At 53.6% G+C, this 10204-nt stretch overlaps 1 pseudogene; it reads left to right on the top strand.

The window, feature by feature from the left end:
* The first annotated feature begins 4331 nt into the window (after positions 1 to 4331).
* LOC140694333 (protein sprouty homolog 2-like) lies at positions 4332 to 9975 on the top strand (annotated as a pseudogene).
* The last annotated feature ends 229 nt before the right edge of the window (positions 9976 to 10204 follow it).

The following is a 10204-nucleotide window of genomic DNA, read 5'->3' as shown; positions in this document are numbered from 1 at the left end:
CACCCGCACAGATGAATCACAGGACAAACTAAAGCTGTAGGTGGTCTTTGGATCCACAACAGGGGCTGCTGTCTCCTCAGAACAAAGTAGGTTCGGGGGCTGTACTGGGGAAAGACGGACAGAACCTGGAGCTCACACATCTATTAATTCCCCTGAAGAAGAAAATGAGTCACAAAGCGCTGTGGGTGGGGTCCCAGCCTCCCTGGGATTCAGAGGGCTGTTGGACTGAGCTGATCCCTGAGAGACCCATCCCCCCAACAGCCCCATCTCCCTCACCTGCTCTCTCTACATGCACCTCCATGACCTCCATAGCTGGGGGCCAGAGCAGGAGGAGTGGGGAGCAACCCACTCACAAAAGTGCCTTCAGCCCAGTCCTGAAGCTCCTGTGCGTAGAGGATGGGGTAGGCTGTGCCCATGGCCTTGGAGAGAAGGGTGTCGGTAGGACCACACTCACAGCGGGTCCCTGTCAGGCCTACTGCATGACCAGCCCTCCCGCTACAAGGACGGCTGTCACAGGGGTGGAAGTGGGCTGAGGCCACCACCTGGGTCCAAGAGCCAAAGAAGGGAGTGTGAGAGCTCAGCATGGATGAAAGGCCAGGCCTCTGACTCTAGTTCATGCAGAAACCTCCCATGCCCTTTCCAGTACCATGGGACCCTAGCGGCATCAGTACCTGCAGCTCACCTGGCAGCCCTGCACAGTTGGCCTACACTCCACAAGCCACACGCTACAAGATACAGTTCCCTCCAACATGATGCACCTGCCCCACCTTTTCCGGGTCATCGTGAACCTTCTAGCACCCACTGAGGCAGGGCCAGAGGGTAGGAGGCCTGCAGGCAGGGGGAGCTGTCTGAGTTGGGGTTCAGAGGCTGTGTGTCCCTTTTGAAGGCAGCAGAGCTTTCTTTTGGGGGAAGACACAGGGAAAGTCAGTTCTGTGGGTGAACCTTTCTCTTTACCCTCCTCTTGTGCCAACCCCACACCTGAAAATTTGCTGGAGAGCCAGAGGAAGGGTCAACTTAGGGCCTGGAGACAACCCCTCTCTGTTTTTACCAGCACCCCTGGCGCCGCAGCCAGCGTCACCGCCACCAGCTGCTCCAGTAGTGGCACAAGCAGCATCTGCCCCAGTGGGGGCGCACTCTGAGGCGGAGCAACGGGGCCCGTCCACTCAGCATTCCATCTCCAGCCTCAAAACTGGAGACAGAGCCAGCTCCAGCCCCAGGGCCCCTCTGCCCCTGATACATGACCAGGAGGAAGGGGACAAGTAAGGAGCAGTCTGAACTCACAGCCTCCCCACAAGGCTGGCGGCAGAACTGCTGACTCTCCTGGATGTGCTGCTGGGTGGGCTCTCATGGGGGTGCTGGAGCAGGGCTTCCCTTTGAAATAAGCTGTCCCACCCCATCCTTTCCAGGATCCAGACTTCTGGGACCAGAATCCAAGACCGCAGCTCCACCGCTAATCAACCATGTGACCGGGGCAACTCTCTCAAACCCAAGCCTTCTCTGTCCACCTTCAGAGGTGGAGGATAACAGGATGTTCCGCACAGAGTGTATGTGTAGATTAAATAGGTAGAACAGAAAGAAGAGCGGGTGGGGCCTGGCCCATTGGTTGCGGGGGGGGGGGGGGGAGGTCACCCTGTGCAACCAGGTCCAAGGGTCACCCAGAAATATGCCCAGAGGTTCAGCTGCCCTAGCACTTATCACATATCTGATGTGCACTTAAACACAGGGAGAGAAACAAACAGCCTGAGTGTAGCTGCCACTGGGGAGCATGCATCTGGGGAGTCAGACCAGAATGTGATCAGGATGGTGGAAGATGCCCCCTGGGGTTGAGCAGAGTGGAGCTGCCCTCTGGAGCCTGGAGTTAGTGAGGTTGGGCTTGTGGAAATTCCCCTCTCCTTTACCCATCAATGCTGGGTCCTGTGGGTACTGAGTCCCACAGTCGGTGTGGTGCTAGTGCCCTCAGCACAGAGAAAAACCCAGGCTTCAGCCATGTCCTCTACGTCCTGGACTCCCACTCTGGTGACCCCCACCTGGGATGCAGAGATGAGGTATCGCTGATCATGTGATGTTCCCTCTGCTCCGGGAGGTGTTGAAGAAAGTGGTTCCCTCTCAATGTCTGGGATTCACCCAGTCCCAGAAAAACAGCCCTGGCAATGAGCACATGGCACCACCATCCATGCCACTATCACTCAGCTGAACAGTGTGGCCAACTGCATCATCACCCCTACCACAAGGACTGAGTGTGGTGGCCCAGGAGCAAGCCTGGGTGGTGGAGCACTGGGTCAAGGCGGCCAGGGTATGGGATGGACCATCCAGTGGAGCCTGTCTCTGGAATCTCGGGAATGGCCTCTTCTCCTCTGCCTGCTTTCTGGATGGAAGTCTGCGATCCAGGCCCCTGCACAGTCCCAGGTCCATCCTGCCGGGGCCGTGCTGACCTTGACTCCCAGCTCTCAGTGGGTGGATGCTTCCTACCTGTCTCCTTCCTCGGGCTGAGCTAACTTCATTCCTGTGGATTTTCAACATCCTGCTGTCTTACGTATTGTGTGCCTTCTAGGTCCTCCCTGGGCTCTCTGGGGGTGTGTCTCATCCAGGGCAAATTGAGACAGTGAGGGGACTAAAGCAAGAGCAAGCAGGGCAGCAGCTTCCCACCTCCAAGCCTGCTATGTTCCCCTCCCCAAGGGTTCCAGTCCTCAGGAAATTTTGCTCCCTGAATGCAGTCCTCTCTGCTCTGCCTCAAATCACTCCCCGAAGGAGACATGGGGCAGTTTCTACGTGGGTGGGTGGGTGTCTCTCCACAGGAAGTTCAAAGTCAACGTGGGGTCACTTATTTGTCTGCCATCCCCAACCCCAGGCAGCTGGCACCTCCTGGGGGAAACAAATTTGACAGGCATGATCTGGGTTGGGGGCCAAGTCTCTAAGCCCCCTTGGGAAATAGGCCATCATTCCTACTGCTTTAGGAATTTATTTTCTTAAACGCCCCAGGGGCTGCAGTCAAATTGGAGAATTTCTAGTGTTCTCTTTATACCAACAGAGCCCTGCCCAGCTGAAACTCAAACTGGTGAAAACAGATCTTCTCAGGAGAAATGGAAATGGAGGCCCCAGGTGACCAACCCCAGGGCTCCATCCCCAGCCCCACAGCACCTTCCTGCCCAGAGAATCCCAGTGAGACCCTCATCCAGGCAGTCTGAACACTCCATGTTCTCAAGTAAAAGGGATTTGCCCTTTAACTCCTCATGCACACATTTTCTCTGAACTTCTCCTTCCTTCTTCCCCTTCCCCTTAGGAAGAGCTTCTGGAAATGTAAAGATCCGCGTAGCAAAGCCGATTCCTGGAGCAGGGGTCTGCTCATCGAGGTAGCGTGGAGGCCTGAGGTCTGGAGGGGGGAGGGTCAAGGAGGGAAGGGGACGGGGTGGGATGTGGTTTTCAGTTTCTCACTAAAGCGTCTGAAAAATCCCCATCTTCTCTGGATCAGCAGGACGAGGGATGTGTTCTGCCCACAGAAAGGTGGAGGGGCAGGAGGCCCGGGGAATGCGGTGTGTCCGTGCTACTCCAGGAGGGGGCACTCGGATGGCAGCGCTAGCGGGTCTCTGGCTCCCATTCTAGTCCCTCCCGCTGGCACGTGGCTTCTTCCAGGCTCCTGGGTGGACGGGGTGGGTAGGGGGAACTTTCTTCTCTGACCAGCCCCATCTGTCCTCAGGAGCCCAGGTCCTTGCTGCCCATTCTGTCTTCACTGCACCTCCGAGGGGAGGGCGCCCTTCTCATCCCAAGGATGAGCACTGCAGGGGCCCTATGGTCTAGGTGTGCATATTGCCGCCCAGTCCTGGGTCCTAGAGGCTGGACCGGAGACAGGTATGTGTGCATTCTGTGACTCCACACTGCGCCCAACTCACCATCAGTGCTGGTCAGTCACGGTCAGGATTCTCACCCTGGTCCCCAGTCAGCAACGACCCAGGCCCCGGGTGGCCCATGAGAAATGTCTGGGAACTGATGGGAGCTTAGTTGATCCTTCCTGAATGACTTCAGAAGCTTCATGTGAAAGAGGAAGCAAAGTGTCCTGTCCCCTCCGACCTTGTGAGTCAGAGGTGGTGCCTCAGGGGTCACGTTCCTGAGTGCATGAAGAAAGCCTGCTGTGCAGGGGGTGTTCTGAGCTGTTCCCGGGGAGGGCAAGGCTTCAGCATGGCCTTGTTTCCAGCCTGGGTGGCTGAGACTGCAGGGATCCTGGGGCAGGCAGGGGCCGCAACCTGGCCTCCAAGGCCCATGTCCCCTCCATCCACAGCTCCACCCAGATGGGGGCCCGTCGCCGCTTGGGAGCCCGAAGGGCACAACTCCCACCGATGGCGGAGCTGGGCTGGGGGAGGGACGCTGCCCCAGGGCCTCTGGCTGAGAAGGGGTTATGGCCTCTCCTCTGTGGGCCCCTGAAGCACCCCACTGCCCCTCGGCGGGCCTCTGCCTCCTCAGCCGGGAAATGGAGGGAGGATGACCCCGTGGGGCCAGCCTCACAGAGCGGCGATGAGGAGAAAGGTAGGAGGGTGCGGGGCTTTCTGTTCTGCTTCAGCAGGAGGTGAGGATAAAAGTGACATGGCCCTGAGACCTCAGGAGAACCTGGCGGGTAAGTGGGCGTCCAGTACTTGCCAGGTGAGGAAACAGGCTCCGGGGGGCTAGGCCGCAGCCCCAAGTCACACACCCAGTGCGTGCCAGCGCTGGGATTGTTCTGGAATCAGAGCATGCTGGAGGGCACGTAGCACAGCTACCAGTGCCCGGGTCAGGTGTCAGGGTCTGAGGTCGGGGGGCTTGGGGAACCGGGTGAGGGGGGCAGGCTCAATGGCTCTGTCCTCCACTCCGGCAAGAGCAGCCTCCAAGCCCAGCGCCCTGGGGCGGGGCCTCCAGAGCCCGGGAGAGGCTGCGGGAGGGGGTGAGCGCCCTGCATGGGAGGGGCTGCAGGGTCACAGGAGGGCGCTACCCCCAGCTGGAGGCCCCCAAATCAAGGGAGGAGGGGCCTCCCTCCTCCAGCCCCGCCTCCCACTGCCACGTTAGCTAAGATCCTCCTTCCAAGTGACTGCCAGGAAGGCCTGGAAAAGCTGATGCAGGTAGACTTGGTGATGGGAGTAGCCAAGGTTCAAACACCCTGTGATTTGCTGACACAAGTCTTGGGGGTTGACTAGGAGCCAGGGTTCTTGTAGGGCGAGGGGTGTGGAGATCGAGGAGGCTAGTAAGAGTCCCAGACTTCTCCACCTGCAAACAGTGGGGTGGACCCAGAGCTGAGGGTGAGGGGTTTTCACGGAAGGGTCTGTGGGGCCCTGAGATCAGAACCCAGGTTCATCCTCTCCCTCAGCAAAAACATCACCGACCTGGTGATGCTGGACCCAGTGTGGAGGGTGATCTGGATGTGAGTCTGGGGGCTGAGCAGGGGGACCAGGGTCAAGGCCTGGGAAGAGAGAGGCCACACACCAAGGCCTGGGCTGTCAGCATTCAGCAGACCTTTTGTGAGACCCTCATGGCCGGTCCTGTGAGCTGGGGTGTCAGGCCCATTTTAGGGGTGAGGAAAAGGAGGCTCCACATACAACAGTGGTCCAAGTTCCCTGGGCTGGTGGAGCCACAGAACTGCCAAACCACAGAGCTGCAGGGTGTTTTGTTGGAGCTGGACTCAGCCTCTCCCACAGGGGCTTCCATAGGGTGAGAGTGAAATGGGGCCTCGCAAAGTCCAACATCACATAAGTGGCGGAACAGTCCCCTCCTGCCCCAGGCTTCAGCTTCCCTGTGTGTCAGCAGAGAGGGTTCTGCTACAAGCTCCCCAAGACTCAGCCCCAATGTCTTCCCTCCTTTGGTGCCAAGATTTGGTTTGGATCTAAGTCCTGATTTCTGTGCATGCCCGGCCCCCTCCTGGGGCCTGGTCACAGGGCAGCATGAGAAGGAATGGGCATGGGGGCTGGCAATGACAGCAGGGCTCTTCCTGCTGGGCTTCGGCTGCCTGCCTTCCAGGGGCGTGAGTCTCTCCCACGTGTACATGTTATTAAACTTTTGTTTGATTTTCCCCTGTTAATCTCTTTCATGTCAATGTAATTCTTAGACTGGCCAGAAGAACCAAGAAGAATAGAGCAAAACTTCTTCCTCCCCAACAGTCCACAGTGAGGATGAGCTGCAACTTCCCTGGCTAAGCACACCTCACTCACAGCTGCTGCAGGTGGAGAGCCTGGGGCGACTGACAAAAGCCAGCAGTAGGTGAGATTCTTACCAGGTCAATCCCCTGAGTCTCTGCCTGCAGAGTCTTTTGGAAATGAGAAAGGTAAGAATTTTCCTCTTCTAGAATTCTATTAGCAGGAGAAAATATTTGTAGGGTTAGCTCCTTGGACTCAACAGTTCTTGGTTTGAAATTCAGTGAGTTACTCTTGGTTTGTGGATCTTTTCCCAACCAGACATTGTCACTAGTTTTCTTTATCTCTGTCTTCTGTGTCATTTGTCATAAGGAGAACAACCGCTGGTCAAATTAGACTTTCTTTTTGTCTGTCCAGTGTCTTGAGAGCTTGGCCTGTTGGCCAGTGAGGAAACTCCCTGATCTCTCCCACTCAGGAGGGGCATGCGCAGTGTGAATTTGGAGACCAGCTGAACAGACTGGAACTCCAAGCCTCCTCCTGGTCAGTCTGCACCAGTTCTCAAGGGAGCTTGCCATAAGGTGTCCCAGTCCACGAGGGGCCTCTGTTGTCTCAACCTTCGCTGCTTTATTACTGATATAACAAAGTTCTTTACTTTCTCAGACTTTCTAGGGAATGAACTTTTGGATCATGGGGGCTACATCATGTTTGCCGTCAACAAGGATACCTCCTGCACCCACGGTAGACTGGAAAGTCCCCGCTGGGTCTTTCTGCAAATAGGCTCTTAAGATATTATTCTTCAATGGCCAATGATGGATCCTTTGAGTTGGAAAAACTTCTAAATTGCTAATTTTTTAGAAAGCTCTCATCACTGACAGCTAGTTTATTAGCACAAATGGAAAGACCAAATTTAAAAGTGGATACAACGAAATGGAACAGCTAACCTGTAGAACAGCCTTAGTTAAAAAAAAAAAAAAAAAAAGGAAAAGAAAAAAGAATAGAAAAATAAAGTTTTGAAAGGCCTTACTGAATTTGCAGTCTCAGCTTCCCCAAGTGGGTTTTTCAGATGCTATTTAAAGACTTAGACTAATGTCAGGCACAATTTATTATTTTTTGTCATTGATACGTCTTGATTTATGCAATAAAGCACTAATTATTTCACTGCTCAGGTTAAGTTTTTCTGAGCCTTGACTTTCCTTTGATAAAAATGACTTTCCCTCTTCCCTGAAAAATGGGAACATATCCTGTACCCCTCAGAACCAAGGGTCCTTCCGAGTTGATACGACCCCCACGGAGAGAAAGTGAAAAGCACGCTCAGCGCCTGAGGACCCCGGCTCTTCAGTTGCGCCATCGCCCACGGGCGCTTTCAGGAGCTACAGTGACTGAAGGCCTCGGGACAACATCTAGCCTGGGAGGAGTTTCTCGAGACGCAGGAATAAGGAAAAGCCTCTTCTTCCTCAACGTGATGCTTAAATACTGTCACTGCCTGTCAATACAGGCAAGGGCTTCCAGTGCCAAAGTGCTTTAGAAGTGATGCCTGAACTTGGCCTCCTCACCCCGATGACTGAACTGAGGCTTGAGGGCAGAGTTTTGGATGAAGCAGAAAAGACTGCTTTATTTCTTTGCCAGGCAAAGGAGCTCACAGTGGGCTAATGCCTCCAAGACTGTGGGCCTGCCAGGGAGAGAAGGAAGGGTGCTTGAATTCAAGGAGTGGCACTGGTTTCCTTAGAGATCACATTCTGGGTGACAAATTGTTGCAAAATTGTCCTTGCTTTTGCTGAAGCAGCTCTTCCTTCCACTGGGCATGTCATTATGGGCACATGGTTGACCTCTGGCTTTGGGAATCTTCTAATATTCTTGTGCTTAGAACAAAGGGTGTGCAGGAAGGGAGGCTGTGGAAAAGCGCTAGGAAAGAAAAGTGTGCAGTTTAAAGTCAGGCTGGTATATGTCTCTAATATCTATGCAGACTGAGACCCAGGGCCTCCTTCTGCAGCACCGGCACAGGCCAGGACCTGCATCTCAAGCAGCAAAACACAAAGAAACCACAAGAGACTACAAACGAGTGCCTGTGTGTGCAGTTGCAGTGAGTTATGAACAGTAAGAGACAGAAAACAGAAACCCAATTGCCACTTCTGAGGTGTCGGGGGCAAAAGCACACAGCCCCACCAGGGGGCTGGGCAGACCACCCAGCCACCCGTCCTCTCCAGCCTCACCCTGGTGGGCCAGAGCAGGAAAAACGCCATCTGAACCCTTGAACACCTAAGCAGTTACAAATACCAGATGGTCGCCAATGACAATATTCCCCACTGCGAATTCCTTCCATATCTATGGAAAGTGGGAATTGGACGCCATTCTCCCCAAACTGCTTCCTAATGAACTGGGGTTTCATCTGGGTTTTTTTCTGATGGAAAAATGCACGTGTTCATGCCATTTAGAAAGGGGTCATGTTAGAGATTGTACCGTAGTTTGACAAAGGTAGGATACATAGCACATCAAAAGCTAAAAAACATATAAAACCCTGGAATAACATTGATGAGCACAAGCAATAGCTGAAATATTCCTGAAATCATAGAGCACAGCTTTTAGGAATTGAAAACAAACTTGGAAACCAATGAGGGACGTCAGAGCGAACTTCAGGGGCATTTGTGTCAGCGCCGTCAACATTCTGAATCCAGGTTTTCACGTCATCAAGAAGGGAAGGGGCATTTCCAGATTCATCAGGGATGTGAACACAGTGCGTGGCAGGAGTAATCACACTGCTTTCTCCCTGAGAAGCCGGCAGTATGTCTAATGCCACCTGGCTCTGAAAAGCTGTCTTCCACACTAGGGGGAACTCCGTGTTCAACAGTGTAAAACTCTGCTGGCTATCATTCGGGGCTTTTGTGTGAAGTTAGCCAAGGCCTCTACGTGCAGGGTCACCTTCTCCAATCCTATATTAGGGACAAAGAAGTTGAGTAGACAATCAAACCAGAGCAGCGTGAGGACAAGCCCCAGCAGCAGCCCTTCTGAGAAGAGGCTGCTGGGTCATCCTTCTCCTTGGAGTAACCAGGCGCAGCCCAGGTCAGAGCTCAGGCCAGGTGAGCTTAAGCCACTGAGCAAGGAAGACTCGGGGCTGCACACCTACGGGTGTGAGGACTGCGGCAAGTGTAAATGTGAGGAGTGCACCCACCCAAGGCCTGCCATCAGGTTGGATCTGCAACAAGCAGTCCCTGCACTTGGCCCAGAATGTGACTGACTGGGACCTGTGTCTGCATGTGAAAGGTCTCATCTCTCACTTTTCCAATGATGATGAGGACAACTTGTGTCCCTGCTGCCAGTCTCACCACTGTACACACTGGTCGGCCACAGGCGTCATCTCCCTCTTCTTGTCCTGACCATGGTGTTACCTTTCCGCCTAGGGTTGCCCCAGATTGTGCCAGGGGTGTTACGATCTGGTGAACAATTCTTAATGACACTGTAAACATTCACATAGGTTGCTGCAAAACTCCCACTGTTTTTTCCAGACACAATGTGCTGTATCTCTGTTTACACAACACCACCTGTGTCTGAGAAAACCAACCTATGCCCCACTACATGACACAGTCACAAAACACCACACCACTATGTTGCACATTGGGAAGCGTGTGAACCGATCAGCACATTTTCAGACTGTGTCTTGCCCCACAGAAGCCTTCGCTGCAAGACCCTCACTTCCCTTGGACCCCATGCACACCACACAGTCACAGTAAAACTTAACTTTTACTTTCCAGGCTTCCTGACAAACCGTTCAGTGCAAAGAATATCTATGTGAAGATCCACCACTCTGTAAAAAAGAATATTTTAAGAGGCTATTTTAAATTTGATCTTGCTGGAACTTTTTATAAGGGACCTCAAGTTAAACCTTTAAAGGCCTCCCAAGGTCAGGAAAGCCACACCACCAGCCCTAACCTGCAGTACCTGCAGGCCCAGGTGGATTTTTCTCTTCCTGAGTTCCAAAATATCTTGAGGTTCCTGCAGCTGCCATGAAGTGGCCTTCCTCATTCACTTGGAAAGGTTGCTAGGAACCTAAGAGTTTCCTGGAGGTCTCAGGTAGAAGGAAAAGATAAATGCTTCAATTCTGTTCACAAAGGTGTACTTTA

Source organism: Vicugna pacos, unplaced genomic scaffold (assembly GCF_048564905.1).
Source record: "Vicugna pacos unplaced genomic scaffold, VicPac4 scaffold_21, whole genome shotgun sequence".
Taxonomy (NCBI): domain Eukaryota; kingdom Metazoa; phylum Chordata; class Mammalia; order Artiodactyla; family Camelidae; genus Vicugna; species Vicugna pacos.
This window is presented reverse-complemented; position numbering and strand designations above follow the sequence as displayed.